This window comes from Neoarius graeffei, chromosome 1, assembly GCF_027579695.1.
Source record: "Neoarius graeffei isolate fNeoGra1 chromosome 1, fNeoGra1.pri, whole genome shotgun sequence".
Taxonomy (NCBI): Eukaryota; Metazoa; Chordata; class Actinopteri; order Siluriformes; family Ariidae; genus Neoarius; species Neoarius graeffei.
In genome coordinates, this window is record NC_083569.1 from 65,995,537 (window position 1) to 66,012,579 (window position 17,043).

Consider the following 17,043-nt stretch of genomic DNA (forward strand, 5'->3'; position numbering starts at 1 on the left):
CACACACAAGTCAGTTCAGTTATTAAAATGGAAAAAATGTCACTGTACAAACTGTAAAAGTGTTCTCTTGATAGGCTAATCCAACCACGTTCATACTGTTCATTTACCATTCGCTAATATTTTGAACACACGTGAGCGATAGCTACCGTTCTTTGGGAAAAACTGAGTGACCAGTTGCCTGCCTCTCTGGTCCCTCTCAGCTTTCAGCTGCCTTTCTTTACGTTTTTGACAGCCACTCTTCATCTTTCGATTACGTTCATTATGTCTTATATTGAATGTTGTTAGTTTTTTTCTTTTTTACCAGACATCTAATTTTTTAGATTTGTTTACCTGACATGTTTCGACGTACGACTGTCGTCTTCCTCAGAGTGTCACCAGATGTTATTGGTGACGCATCTTTTATCAGCTGATGTTTCCGAAGGCGTCTTCGGAAACATCAGCTGATAAAAGATGCGTCACCAATAACATCCGGTGACACTCTAAGGAAGACGACAGTCGTACGTCGAAACATGTCAGGTAAACAAACCTAAAAAATTAGATGTCTGATAAAAAAGAAAAAAAATAACAATATTCAGTATAAGACATAATGAACGTAATCGAAAGATTAAGAATAAGTTATGGAGATAAAAGCATCAAGGAGTTTCGCCGCCTTGAAAGATTGATGCGAAAACGGGCACGATACAGAAACCACCTGAGATTCAATCTGTGCTGCCGGAATGAAGAAGTCGTACCGCCCAGCCTGAACATCAAGAACCCGATTCCAACCAGAAACGCGGAGATGATGATCAGGAAAGTGCGGATGACTCTGGTAAAAGAACGGATACGGTGCACAACTGACAAACTCAATAATATCAACAGCGAACTACATAGGGAGATGGAAACTTTCAAACAACGGTTTCCCCAGAACAAGGAAATGGAATTAGAAATAAACGGACACTTGGCAGACATACACGAGCAGGAATTTACCAAGACAAAAACCCGACAAATCCGAAAACTGGACAAACTCATCGCACAGAAAAAGAAGGCAGAACCGGAGCACGCACACATCAACGAAAAATGGATCCACAACATATCAAGGTACAAACTCTCACAAGCAGAACGCAGTATACTAGGAAAAGGACTCAACTACGCTGTCACACCGCACAATATACCACACGATGAATTCATTCTGGCAACTGAATTAGCATGTGAGAAAATACAGGATCAGGCACAAAAAGCAGCACTAAGAAACGCAATAGCTGGTATATTGAAAACGGCCAAACCACCACCTAGCAACATCACCAAACAGGAAGCCAAAGCCATGAGAACATTAGCAAAAAATAAAGACATCACAATCCTCCCAGCAGATAAAGGCAGAACAGTAGTTATCATGGACACCGATGAATATGAACACAAAATGATGGAATTACTCAGTGACAATGCCTTCGAGATATTAAGAAAAGACCCAACAGAAGACAAGAAAAAGAAACTTAAAGCATTACTCAAACTGCTACTTGATGAAAATAAAATAGATAAACAGACATATAATCACCTAGTACCCACAGCCAATGTCATCCCCAGGATTTACGGTACACCAAAAATACACAAACCAGGAACACCATTACGCCCCATAGTAGATAGCATTGGTTCAGTGACATACAACTTATCAAAAGCACTCACCGAAATAATTAAACCATTACTAGGACTCACAGACCAACACTGCAAAAACTCAAAACAACTGTCAGAAAGACTAAAAAACATAAAAATGCAACAAGACGAAGTTTTCATTTCACACGATGTCATATCTCTTTTCACCAGAACACCCATGGAAGCCACCATACAGGTAGTACAAGACAAATTAAAAACAGATAGGACGCTCAAGAAACGCACAAACCTCAATGTACAAGATATTATGCAACTCCTTCAATTCATCGCCACATCCACATACTTTCAGTTCAGGAATACAATTTACAGACAAAAGGAAGGTTTTGCCATGGGAGACCCACTATCAGCCATCATGTGTGGCTTTTTCATGGAAGACCTGGAGCAGAAAGCACTCACTACAATACCAGCGGAATACAGACCAACACTCTGGAAACGTTATGTGGACGACATATTGGAAAAAGTAAAGAGGGGATACACTCAACAACTTACCGACCATCTCAATACTATAGACAATACCGGCAATATAAAATTCACACATGAAGAGGAAACGGAGCAGTCAATAGCATTTTTGGACTTAAAAATACATCACACAGAAGAGGGGGACATCAAAATAAAAGTACACAGGAAACCCACACACACCGACCAATATTTAAACTGGACTTCCGAACACCCCATAATGCACAAAATATCTGTAGTTAGAACATTACATGAACGTGCAGCAATAATTACAGATGCACAGGATAAAGAACAGGAAGAACAACATATACAACACGCACTGAAGGCATGTCAATATCCACAATGGGCAATATCCAAAGGGGCGGAACAGGTCAAAAACAATAAAACACAGAAGAAAGAGAAAAAACAAACCAACAAACAAGAACACAGGGGAGTAGTGACATTACCATACATCAGGGGAATAACGGAACGCATTCAAAGAGCAATGAGGAAATACAACATTAACACACCTGTCAAACCACACACAACACTCCGTCAGATCCTGGTTCATCCCAAAGACAGAATACATCCGGACAACAGATGCAACACCATATATGAGATTCCATGCCAATTATGCAATAAAACTTACATTGGGGAGACAGGAAGGAGTTTCAACACAAGAAAAAATGAACATAAGAAAGAGTGCGAAAAGGAGACAGCTACAACACAAACCGAACAATAAAAGAAAAGGCACAACAGAAAAATTATAAGTCAGCCATAACAGATCATTGCAAAAGGGAAAATCATATTATGGACTGGGGGAATGCCAGAGTCATCCATACAGAAGATAATAAACATCAGCGCTGGATCAGGGAGGCCATGGAGATCCGTAAGCGAAGTCCGAGGACCATCAACCGAGATGAGGGAGCATACATGCTCTCCCATACCTGGAGTGCCATCTTGCAGGGGACGAACTGACAGTAGAAGGCGTGACCGACCTGTCAATCCAGACAGGAAGGCCACGCCTTTGGAAACATCAGCTGATAAAAGATGCGTCACCAATAACATCCGGTGACACTCTGAGGAAGATGACAGTCGTACGTCGAAACATGTCAGGTAAACAAACCTAAAAATTAGATGTCTGATAAAAAAGAAAAAACTAACAAAGCCACTCTTCATATTTAGCGATCATAGACTGTACGCACTCCACGGCTGGCTGGCTGGCTGCTGCACCGCGACACAGCAGCAAGTAGCGTTGCACTGATCAGCACACAGATTTAACACATCGCGCTTCTACCAGAACTGGACCATACCATTTCGCAAAAGGGGGAGGGTTAAATGACAATATGTTGAAGAACTCAAGAAATAGACAACCTTGTTCAATTAGCTCATTTTACCAGATGGAATATTGCATTGTTGTTATTTCAAAAGTCTTATTAAAATCATTAAAAGCATATTATCAGCCCCTTAAAGGGCCCCATGGCAGTGCTGGGCCCCTAGAATTGTTCTAACCTTTCCCCCCCGGCGGCGCCCATGCCGTCGGCAATAGCTTTTTAATGAAGGCCACCATGTCTCTCCCCTAGCTTCCTTCAGGAACCTGATACAGCCTTAGGTTTTGCCTTCTGTGCCGGTTCTGGAGGTCCTCACAGCGTTCCGCTAGTTCCGCCTCACGCTGCAGTAGGAAGCCGATGACTTTTCCGTGGGTTGCGGCGGTCTCCTCCGTAGTTGTTATGCACTCCTCCTCATCAACAACCCTCTTTTCCAGCTTTGTTAGTTGTGCACTTAAAACTCCAACTGATGCTTCAAGTCTTGTGAATGATTCCTTGGCTTGGCCTTTAAATTCCTTTATATCCATACTCATCTGCAGAATGTCCCCCCGTATTTCTTGGTTCAACTGGGCATCATCTCCTCCATGCCATTAGCAGCAATTCATTAACATTGCTAGTGCTAGCTGCGTCAGGTTTAGCAGGCTTGTTGGCTTCAGTTGTTTCAGAGGATTTTTCATTCCCTTCTCTGTTTCTAAACTGATATCTGGATAGTTTATCGCTAGCACTTATCTTTGTGGTGTCATTGGGCATGTTTTTTGCCGAGTTTTTTTTAAATGTCATTTGGTAAGTTGGTTAGTCAGCAGAGCTCAAACTTTTGCGTCTTACACAAACATGGCACCGCCGGAAGTCCAAGTTAATTGTTTTATACAATATTTGTAACCTATGTTATGAGGTAATTCATCTTTATATTTTAAGATTTTAATTAGGATCTTGATAGTCATATAAAGGTGCTTCAAAGGAGATAAACAGTAGAGTTTGCTGTTGGATTTAAAACAAGTTTAACAGTTTAAGTCTAGACACTGTCTGAAGTTTAAAGTTTATGCATTCAGCTCAGCTACTCAAAGAGCAGGTACTTTTTTGAGGGTTCCAAAGACCTGTCTTTGATGTTGCATACAATACACACATGGTAAAATCTTGCAATTTTGATCAAATTGTATGATTGATGGATATTTGAAGCACTATCAACACTAGTCATAGAAAACTTTGTCGATCACAAATACAATTGATTCCTCAGTTTTTTGAAAATAGGGTTTTCTGTCTGTGATGGTCATTCAATAGGTCAATTCCAATGAGAAAGAGGAAAGACAAAGGATAAACTTAAGACTACTAAACAACAGACTGTATTATTATTATTATTATTATTATTTGTAGCATTAGTTGTCCACTTTTATCACTCTATCCAGTTTTCTTGTCTCAAACAATTAACATCATCTTTCTGTTTGGCTGATGGAGTCATCAATGCTCTTCATGAACAGGTGTGTTATTATGCTTTTTTTTTATTATAACCTTTAATCAGAGGCTGCCTTTGAATGGTTTTAGCTGTGACAACTAGCTGAGAGAGGAGTAAAAGGGCAAGCAATCAGAATATTCTCAATTGTATGGCATTGTTTTATTTTACTTGTTATGGAAGAAGATGACTGAATATGTTTTATTCCCAAATAATTTATATTTAACTAAATTACTTAAACCAGTTAGGAATAAATGTGTCAGAAAACAGAATCAAGGGACACATGTCTGCCCGGGGGAATTTTGATTTATTGACAGATTCAGAAAGTACAGTTTCTAAGCTTTCCAATGATGCCTTCCATGTGGAGATCTGACAATATTTGAAGAATGTGTGGCCTTTTGAAAGTGTATACTTCTTAAAACAGGAAAGGGAGAAAATCGCCCTCTAATGCCGCTTTTCCACTACAAACGCGGCTGAGTTGGGCTGAGCCGTGCCGTGCTGAGTCGGGCTGAGTCGAGCTGAGTGGGGCTGTTGGAGTTGCATTTCGACTACAACCGCGCTGAACCGTGCTGGCTGGAAGTCGGTGGACACATTGGGTGGAGTTAGCGAAAGTGGGTGGACGTCAGGTGATGTCGTTAGGCGGTGCAAACAGTGACATCAGTGATCTTTTAAGCGGTAGTCTCACGACCCGGATAGTAAACAATAAACATGGAAGACATGGAGTCGTTAGTGTTGCTGGTCTTGGTGCTGTGGCTTGTTGTCACCGACAACGCCAACAGATACTGGCAAGAGCGTATAGATGAGGCGAGGCGCATAAGGCTTCATAATTCTCGTAATTCGTAATTCTCCTTCTTCCGGGTTTACGGTGTTTACAGATCCCAGCGTGCTCGCGGGGCATGTGTGGGCATGTGAGGACACTCCTCCTCACCAATCAGTGCACAGGGGAGTGTCTCCTCACGCCCCTAGCCTCACTCAGCTCGGTTTGGCTCGCTTCAGCCCTACTCCAAAACCGTGCGAGTTTTGGGGGCTGAGCAGGGCTGAAGCGAGCTGAGTCGTGCTGTTCTTAGATAGTCGAAACGCGAGCCGTGTCGGGCTGAAGTGAGCTGAAAAAGGGTAGTGGAAAAGGGCCAAAAGTTTTCCATCTCAGCTACTCTGGCTGCAGGGCGGGCACATAATGGTGCTCATCTGCATGACATTAAGGAAAACCCTACCCCCTACTAGCTAGCACGATACTACTTTCATGTAAACAAAGATCACCACGTCAATTTTCCTTCCATGCAAAGTATGCCCAACACAATTATGAAGTACAAAAATAAGTCCTAAAGTATACTTTAACATTTTGTGGTTGAAAAATTACTCACACCATAAGAAAGAAAGATAGCACGATGATAACAACTAACAACGCTAGTTTCATGTAAAGCCTCGGTCACAACCGGCCGTACGTGCTCCTACGGCCGGTCTACATGCAAAAAACGCAAGAAACGCACGGAGGGCGCGCATGTGACGTGCTGATTTTCGAGCCGTAGACTGGCCACAGAGGTTCTTTGTCATGTCAAACAAACTCTACGGGCGCTTACGTTTTTTTCAGGTTGCAAGACAAACTTACGGCCAACGCGCGTCTTTCTCCTTGAACAACAACAACAACAACAACAAAAAACGCAGCGATTTGGGAAACGCCAAAAATCGCACGGCCAAAAAATTGTACGTCTGGTTGTGACCTAGGCTTAACCAAACCACAACACTCTCCGTTACATGCAAAAATAACCACACAGCCTTAGATTAATAAACTTACCCCATCAGAAAGAGAAACGGCGCCTTGCACACACCAATGCCTCCGATGGAATGTAATCCTAGAACGGTCCGTGTATCATTCGATCATTCAAGTATTCCATTCAATCTGGAAAACGAGGTTGCGGGGTTTTTTTGCTAGAAATGGCTATCTCCGATGTAAATACTGTGTGTCTGTTTGCTTCGCAGTGTTTCAGCTCCTCTGCGCTTTGTTTAGCTTGCTCATTCCATAGTGAAATTACATGCCTGTATGCAGCTAAGTAACCACGAGCTCAGCTCGTATCATACAGCTGATTCGCAAAAAAAAAGACTTAAATCATCATGTGAATGGCCCATATGGTAATTTACCCACACCCCCCAGCAGGCTACAGTCCTGACAAAAACGAGACAATTTGCAACAAAAAATGTATGCTTTTCCAACAAAACAATCTATTATCTGAAATACTGACTGCATTCTTCAAGATCTCAACTTGCACATGATGGAAAAAAACAAAAATCACAAATTTCGAAAAAAAAAATGCTTCTTTTGCGATTACCTCGGATTCGTTTCGGCCGACATGTGTCCCTGGATTCGGTGAGGGGTCACAAATGTGTCATTCCTTGCAAAGTGAATAGTGGACCTGAATGATGAGAATGTAGCAAACTCACTTTGACCCCTCTGCAAAAATCCTCAGCTTTATTTTAAAAAAGTGCAAATATTTATCAAGGAGCTCATCAGTCTGTTTGATGGACTCCCAGATGGCATCCCAAAGGAAAGGAAGCCTGTTGCTTCTCTTTGCTTCAATGCTTCTCTCTTTCTTCAGTGCCAATAACCTTTTCTCATTTTCTTACTGAATGATCAAGGGAGGGCTTTACAGATAGCATGATCATGTTAAGAGCTTCCTCTTGAAGGAGGGATTTTGAAGATATAAGACATAAAGATGGACCAATCAAAATTTTGTGAGGTTGATGCTGATCGTCAGTTAAGTCAAGTCAAGTCAAATTTATTTGTATAGCGCTTTTAACAATAAACATTGTCGCAAAGCAGCTTTACAGAATTTGAACGATTTAAAATATGAGCTAATTTTATCCCCAATCTATCCCCAACGAGCACGCCTGTGGCGACAGTGGCAAGGAAAAACTCCCTCAGACGACACGAGGAAGAAACCTCGAGAGGAACCAGACTCAAAAGGGAACCTATCCCCATCCGGGCAACAACAGACAACATGACTATAACATTAACAGTCTTAACAAAGTCAGCTTTGTTGATGCTATAAACCCCCCACCAACGGAAACCCGAGTGCAAAACCGTTCACGACAACCGCAGTCCCAAAGTCAGCAAGTCAACTGCAGTCCTAAAGTCAGCAAGTCAACTGCAGTCCCCAGCCACAAAAACACCACTGCAAGAGTCCAGGCGCGACCCCCAACTGTCCACATGGGGTCGCCCTCCACAGGAACGATGCGATGAGACTCCAACCAGACACAGGGCACCAGGATGGACCAGGCAGGTCCGGTGTCAGCATAAACTCAATAGTGGGCTACATGTGATATTTCATGTGTAAATTACCATAGAACTATGGTGTTTTAATTAGTGTGAGTGGTAGATAAATAAGATATTATACCTCCTGAAACCATACCTAAACACAACTTGTTACACCTATAGAGCTGTTACTCCACTGAAAAAAAAGAAAAAAAAAAACCTCTACAGTTGTATTAACTAAATATGACAGACGATTACACTTATTGCCCACTTTATTAGGAAGACCTATACACCTGCTCAGAAGACCAAATCCAGTTCACAGAACTGGACAGTTGAAAATCGGGGGGTGTCACCTGGTCTTTTTCTAATATTCAACTGTTTTGTTTCAGTGAGTATGTGCCCTCTGTAACATTTCAGTTAGCTCAAATTATTCTGGCCATTTTCCTCTTAACCTCTTTCACCCACAGAACTGCTGCTCAGTGGATCTTTTTCTTGTTTTTCTTCATGATTCTGTGTAAACATTAGAGACATTTTGTGAATGAAAGTCCCAGGAGATTAGCAGTTTCTGTAATATTCAGTCCAATTCATCTAACAACCACCACCATCCCACAATCAAAGTCCTAGCAATGATCTCCCAGCAACATACAGAAACATGAAAACTCCATCCAGTAACATTCCCCCTAAATTCTCCCAAGCAATATGCATAGCCTGGCATGTTGATTAAATAGAACTCTTCATAGTAAATTTGTCCTTGTGCCACTGTCTCAAGGGAGCAAAACACCCTTTTGTCATGTTTATGGATCGCTGCCATTAAGAGTATCTGAAATTTGCTCAGCAACTTACCCCCAGACAAGCTAGTCTTCTCAGTCTAACCCTTGGCAATAGACTTTCTCACAAATCTGAATTCACAGAATGACACAACAATCCCAGTTATTATTGATCAAAATGTCTCATCTCATCTCATTATCTCTAGCCGCTTTATCCTGTTCTACAGGGTCGCAGGCAAGCTGGAGCCTATCCCAGCTGACTACGGGCGAAAGGCGGGGTACACCCTGGACAAGTCGCCAGGTTGATCAAAATGTATTTATTTCAAAATTATTCCAGCAATATGCAGGGAATTTAAATGTGCAAAATTAACATTTCAATATGTCTTTAGGAACTTTTGATTTCCCTAGGACAAAGCATTTGACCGTGGCATACACTGTAGTGAACCATAGCCTGGCATGCACCTCTCCAGAAATCTAACTACAACCCCGATTCCAAAAAAGTTGGGACAAAGTACAAATTGTAAATAAAAACAGAATGCAATGATGTGGAAGTTTCAAAATTCCATATTTTATTCAGAATAGAACATAGATGACATATCAAATGTTTAAACTGAGAAAATGTATCATTTAAAGAGAAAAATTAGGTGATTTTAAATTTCATGACAACAACACATCTCAAAAAAGTTGGGACAAGGCCATGTTTACCACTATAAGACATCCCCTTTTCTCTTTACAACAATCTGCAAACGTCTGGGGACTGAGGAGACAAGTTGCTCAAGTTTAGGGATAGGAATGTTAACCCATTCTTGTCTAATGTAGGATTCTAGTTGCTCAACTGTCTTAGGTCTTTTTTGTCGTATCTTCCATTTTATGATGCACCAAATGTTTTCTATGGGTGAAAGATCTGGACTGCAGGCTGGCCAGTTCAGTACCCGGACCCTTCTTCTACACAGCCATGATGCTGTAATTGATGCAGTATGTGGTTTGGCATTGTCATGTTGGAAAATGCAAGGTCTTCCCTGAAAGAGATGTCATCTGGATGTGAGCATATGTTGCTCTAGAACCTGGATATACCTTTCAGCATTGATGGTGTCTTTCCAGATGTGTAAGCTGCCCATGCCACATGCACTAACACAACCCCATACCATCAGAGATGCAGGCTTCTGAACTGAGCGCTGATAACAACTTGGGTCGTCCTTCTCCTCTTTAGTCCGAATGACATGGCGTCCCTGATTTCCATCAAGAACTTCAAATTTTGATTCGTCTGACCACAGAACAGTTTTCCACTTTGCCACAGTCCATTTTAAATGAGCCTTGGCCCAGAGAAGACGTCTGCGCTTCTGGATCACGTTTAGATACGGCTTCTTCTTTGAACTATAGAGTTTTAGCTGGCAACGGCGGATGGCACGGTGAATTGTGTTCACAGATAATGTTCTCTGGAAATATTCCTGAGCTCATTTTGTGATTTCCAATACAGAAGCATGCCTGTATGCGATGCAGTGCCGTCTAAGGGCCCAAAGATCACGGGCACCCAGTATGGTTTTCTGGCCTTGACCCTTACGCACAGAGATTCTTCCAGATTCTCTGAATCTTTTGATGATATTATGCACTGTAGATGATGATATGTTCAAACTCTTTGCAATTTTACACTGTCGAACTCCTTTCTGATATTGCTCCACTATTTGTCGGCGCAGAATTAGGGGGATTGGTGATCCTCTTCCCATCTTTACTTCTGAGAGCCCCTGCCACTCCAAGATGCTCTTTTTATACCCAGTCATGTTAATGTCCTATTGCCAATTGACCTAATGAGTTGCAATTTGGTTCTCCAGCTGTTCCTTTTTTGTACCTTTAACTTTTCCAGCCTCTTCTTGCCCCTGTCCCAACTTTTTTGAGATGTGTTGCTGTCATGAAATTTCAAATGAGCCAATATTTGGCATGAAATTTCAAAATGTCTCACTTTCGACATTTGATATGTTGTCTATGTTCTATTGTGAATACAATATCAGTTTTTGAGATTTGTAAGTTATTGCATTCCATTTTTATTTACAATTTGTACTTTGGCCCAACTTTTTTGGAATCGGGGTTTGTACAAGTTACGGCAACGCAGACTGCTACAACGGAGGCTGCTTGGTAGCATCACATTTCTAGCTGCTCCTTCCCAGTGAAGATTGGAAATGTGCTATCGGTGTCACTATATAAAGTATGAAGCTCTATAATGCGTGTAGATCATTTATAATGGCCAGTTTAATTCCTCATTATCCTGTGGATTTAAACATTGTGGCATTAGTTTTGTGTCTCATTCCTGAGCATATAATGGGACTTTGGCTTTGAGCAACTCATACATCTGAATTCAGACAAGTTAAAACACTCAAACACTTTCAGTCAGAATTCACTTGGCTTATAATTAATCATACGATGTCCCCCCCCCCCCCACTAGATTTGTTTCAAAACAACAGTTTGTCCTTGTTATTTTTTGTTTATTATTCAGGAAGACAATCAGGAGAATGCTGTGTGAAGACAAAAAAAAAGAGGATTAGCCAAGAATTGTGCCCTGTCCTGAATACACTCAGAATTCCTTGTGTGACTCTGCCCCTCAACTGGCTTCCTTCCAGAGTGTACTAGGATCATCCTCCTGTCTTACGCAGGAACTCTAATAAAGTAGATAATGGGTTTCACTGAAGTGAGGTGGTCAGGGAGAGAACACACTAACACCAAGAACAAACTGTCAGACAAACCAATTGGAGACTATCATGATGCAGATACCTTACTATGAGCCAGGTTAGAGAGTGTACGTCTATAAGAAAGATCTTTGGCTAAGATACTGATGCAGCATTGTTACACTTAATAGAATGTCACAGTAATTAGATTATTTTATTCAAAGCTTTTTCATTCCTTACACTGCAGATATTGGAAATTACAAGATTATTCTGAAAAATAGTATGTTTTTCTGCACATGAGAAGAACTGTATATTTACACACTATCTTTGTAATTAAACCACTTGTTTTCAAATTATTCCTGTCATATGGTTATTTGTTAATATCATTTTCATTGTGCTCAGTTTGAGAAAGAAGGAAAACAGCACAGTAAATGGCAGCCATAAACTCTAATAGAAGCACTGCTCAAAAGTCTGAGGCATTCACTGTCAATTTGTTTTCCATTTTGTCTCTTCCAACTGCTTCATTTGAGAAGTGAGAATCTCTCCAAACAGGAGTCACTTGTTCTGTCCATGAAATATTCACAAATAAAATTATGCTGCCAAAGCACATGGTCAGAAAGCAAAATGCCAAGAGGGACATTTATTGTGTTTGAAAGTCTGAGGACAAATATCTGACATGATGTGAGTGTTGTTCACTGATTTTTCAAATAATCATAAACAGGGAATTTTACAGGCACAAAATATCCTTAGAATTAGGTTAGAATTCATTGATAGCATATAAGAATGATGTTTACAATATCCTAACAATATCCTAGCCTCATGCTGAATGTAGGTCTCACAGCTACTTTATTGATTTCATTTTGAGCACACTGTGTTGTGCATCTAATATGCATAAAAATAAATTTGTTACAATTCAATTTCAAAACTACAATGTATGTGTTCTGGATTTCTGATTGTATCCGATTTGTGCCCAGCATCCAGAATCATGAGGCTCTCTGATTTAGATTTGCTAAAGATCTGACTTTATATAATCTTCATAGTCTTTCTGGCCAATTTACTGCAATGCATTGGGTTTCTTTTCTTTTTTCTTTTTTTCTGCATCTCCTACCTGTCTTTTTACTTGGAAAGGGATGAAATTAAAATGAAACACCAGAAAGTGTGCAGCTGCCTGCAGGCTATGTTAATTAGCTACTGGTTCTACTGCTTCCATCAGCACTCCTCACCATGGCAACACTAATACGTTTCACCAATCTAAGCCTTCAGATATTATGTTGAAATTGTACATTTCTCTGAAGATACTCCTATGTTTACATACATACAGCATAAAACATGATGCATTGGAGTATTGTATATTTTGTAATCTGTGTGTGTGTGTGAGAGAGAGAGAGAGAGAGAGAGAGAGAGAGGGAGAAAGAGAGAGAGAGAGGCACACTGGTGGACACATAAACTCCTTTGAATATCCTCCATCCTTTGTAATTATCAGTTCTGATCACTTCCTAATTCATGCACCCTGATACTTTCCACATTATTTTGGTATTGTATCTTGTATTTCCAAAATAAAAATTGTGTTTGTGGGTTACAACTGAGTATGAACTAGAACCTAAATAAGAAAGAAATAAATTCTGTTTGGTTTCTGCCTGGCTGAGAAATGAATGTCAACCACACCTGATGTTTCCATCCGGCCCAAATGATGTGAATGTATCAGTTATGCTCAGATGGCCTAAAATTGAAATCATAGATTGCAAGGAGACTTTGTTTCTGTTTTCTGGGGAGAGAGAGAGAGAGAGAGAGAGAGAGAGAGAGATACAAACACGAAGACATTCTCCAAGAGCATGCAGGGGATGAGCAAAATAATGGAAACAATATATACCAAATAAAGAAAGGTAATTTAACTAATCCAACCAGTATAAGGTTAACCACAAATTAAAACTAGGCATAAATAAAACAGGACTCACCATCAGCATGTGGTCAGAATATGAAAATTTTCAAAGGAACACAAAGCAGATAACTCGGCTCTAAAGAAACTATAATGTGCTTCCTTGTACAAAAACCAGGAAAAAATAAAAGATTTTATGTGTAAGAGAACAGGCTCAGTTATCATGGCACCAAATGCCAAGGAGAAATACTTGCAAAGCCTGATGGGTGACACAAAAGTCAAAGACTTCGGAGACCAACACAACACAATAGTTACTAAATTTTACATGTCTAAAGTCTAATAAACTACTATAAAATTAAATCAGAACCTTTATATCTATTTAAAAAAACCTTAATAGGCCACAAATTTATGACAGGACTGTCATTCAGAATAGGCTTTTGTAAAGCATAAAAATGTATTACTTGAGATACTGTAAGAACAACAAACCTGGGTCACATGGGACCATCAAGCAAGATGGATGCACACGAGTACTTGTCCTAAGCCCCACAAACTAAATAGTTCTATATCTGTTATTTTCTCCACATTGTTAACTATTTTTATGCACCTAGTATCCTGGTAGCCATATGATTGATTTTGACTCTCAGCTTCGATGGTAGTATGTCTGCAACCTCAAGATAGAGCCCTGCACTCCCGCAGGAGTCCCGCGGGACTCACGGGACCCGCCGCAAAGCAGTGCGGCGCAGGACAAATTTTGAAAGCTCATTGCAGGCGCGGGCGGGAGCGGGAGTGCACATATGCGGCGCGGGCGGGAGCGGTGATAAGCTGCAGTCCCGCTAACTAAAAACGTGTTTGAAATAAAATTTATAAATTATTAATTTATGTCTATCATATATAATTTGTGCTGGATATTTTATTTGGCATTAATAAAAACATTTTAAGATGCCTAAATTTGCAGAGAGAGTCAGATTGCCAGATTGAGTGAGGAACGGCATCTTAAATTTGCCATTGATCACCCTAACGGGAAATCCTTTGATCACTCTAATGACTCGCCATTCACACCCAGCCTCCAGTGACCCACACTAGCATGATGCCTCAATGACACCTTAGGTGGGGTTTACATTAGACCATATCAGCGGATCATCAGATTAACATTTTTAAAATGATTAGTGTGCACACAGCAACACCAATACACGATTCGCGTGCACACAGCAACACCAATACGCTCGGCTCCGCAGGCATCCTGCGCTCCAAATCACTCCGCCCTGAACAGCGAGTGCCCTCTGGAGGGTGCGCACTCCAGCCCTGCGCAGCTCACAGAGTGCGTGAGTGAAGTGCACGAGCCACGATTCGGGACTGAGCCGCTGTGTGTGTGATCCCAGTGCATATCACTTACCACTTGCAAGTGGAAGGATGGCAAGCCTAAAGACAATCATAACTACACAATGGGCAGTATTTGCATCAGTATTTGCAGTATTTTCATACTTTTATACTCTTTAATGAAAGGTGATACAAGGCGGAAGTCCGCGCCGTTTTTCAGCAGTCTCGTCACATGACCAACGCCAGCGAATCAGGAAGGTGGATGTCACAGTGATGTTGTCCAATGACGACGCCAGCTAGAGCTCAGCACAGCGTATCCGCGTATTCTCAATGTTTACACAGCACCGGACCAGACACGATCTAGATTGAATACGTGGACCCTGGCGGATTCCCGTTTCCAGGCGGTTTAATGTAAACGGACAGTGCATCCGCGAAGAAAACGAGACAGATACGGTCTAATGTAAACTTGGCCTGAGATAAGCTGGTCATCAGAATTCTGATTCTGATTCTGATCCAGGAGAGGATAAATAACTCTCGTTCGTTTCTCGATTCCTTTCCTTTTCCGTGTTTGAGATCTCCGATCATGGCAGAAGAGCAGAGCTCCTTTACTGAATCTCACAGTGCTCAGTTTCAGTAGGGGGCAGGGCACCATCACGTTGTGTCAAGACAAGAACTTTCCTGAGAAATAACGCGAACGTCTGCATCATGCGGGATTTGCGGGCGGGAGCGGGACAAAATATGGCAGGCGCGGGCGGGAGTGGGACTGAAAATCATAATTTTTTTGTGGGCGCCGGCGGGAGCGGGACTGAAAATCATAATTCTTTGCGGGCGCGGGCGGGAGCGTGACTGCACAATGCGGGCGCGGGCGGGAACGGGACTGAAAAATCCGACCCGTGCAGACCTCTACCTCAAGATACTTCAAAAAGACACGCAAGACAACAAGGCAGACTACTGCAACAGACTGCTCCATTAACATCAGCCTGACACAACAACCTGCGGAAAATGTCAGCTTTGAAAATCTATTTTCAGAAGTGAGTAAAATGAGTATGATACATCATACAGTGACCGCAGATGTGTCAACTTTTAAAGAAACATTGGTGGCACTGAAAAATGGCGTGAATGCTATGGAAGAATGATTAACAGAGGCGAAAGGCCAAATATCCGAAGTGGAGGACACCACTCGACAGTTAGCAATTTCCAAAGAAAGTGTCTAGATACACTGTGGAGTCATGTGGAAGACTTGGAAAATAGAGTGCTCCGAGATGATGCTAAAAATAGTAACACTGCGGTCTGCGCGGCCATCTTGGAAGTCACTCTCTCCAGAGCGCTCATAGAGTACACATCATAGAGCATGGGCGCCGCCGGGGGGGAAAGGTTAGAACAATTCTAGGGGCCCAGCACTGCCATGGGGCCCTTTAAGGGGCTGATAATATGCTTTTAATGATTTTAATAAGACTTTTGAAATAACAACAATGCAATATTCCATCTGGTAAAATGAGCTAATTGAACAAGGTTGTCTATTTCTTGAGTTCTTCAACATATTGTCATTTAACCCTCCCCCTTTTGTGAAATGGTATGGTCCAGTTCTGGTAGAAGCGCGATGCGTTAAATCTGTGTGCTGATCAGTGCAACGCTACTTGCTGCTGTGTCGCAGTGCAGCAGCCAGCCAGCCAGCCATGGAGTGCGTACAGTCTATGATCGCTAAATATGAAGAGTGGCTGTCAAAAACATAAAGAAAGGCAGCTGAAAGCTGAGAGGGACCGGAGAGGCAGGCAACTGGTCACTCAGTTTTTCCCAAAGAAAGGTAGCTATCGCTCACATGTGTGTTCAAAATATTAGCGAATGGTAAATGAACAGTATGAACATGGTTGGATTAGCCTATCAAGAGAGCACTTTTACAGTTAGTACAGTGACATTTTTTCCATTTTAATAACTGAACTGACTTGTATGATAAACAAGATGAAATATTACGTTATGCTGGTGCTAATAACTAGTGCTAATAACCAGTTTCATAACTAATGGGGTGCCCTAAATATGCACAGATTCAGCCTCGGGGACCTCCGCCCTACCAAACCACTGAACCCCCCTTTGGAGAAGGAGGTAAGCAGCAATACAACCCATAAATGCTTTAGGATTGAAGTTTTTAATGAGCGAGCGCCATATACAGTTTGCTAGATTAAAGTGTTGCTAATGTAACAGACGTTGTGTTGTTCACCAGTCTTTTTATTCTGAAGAAATGAGACACAAATACACTGCTGAGGACGGGCTGCAAACGTCCAGTGGTATTGGCGCTTACATTTCCAAAACGAACTGAAAGAGGTCAGC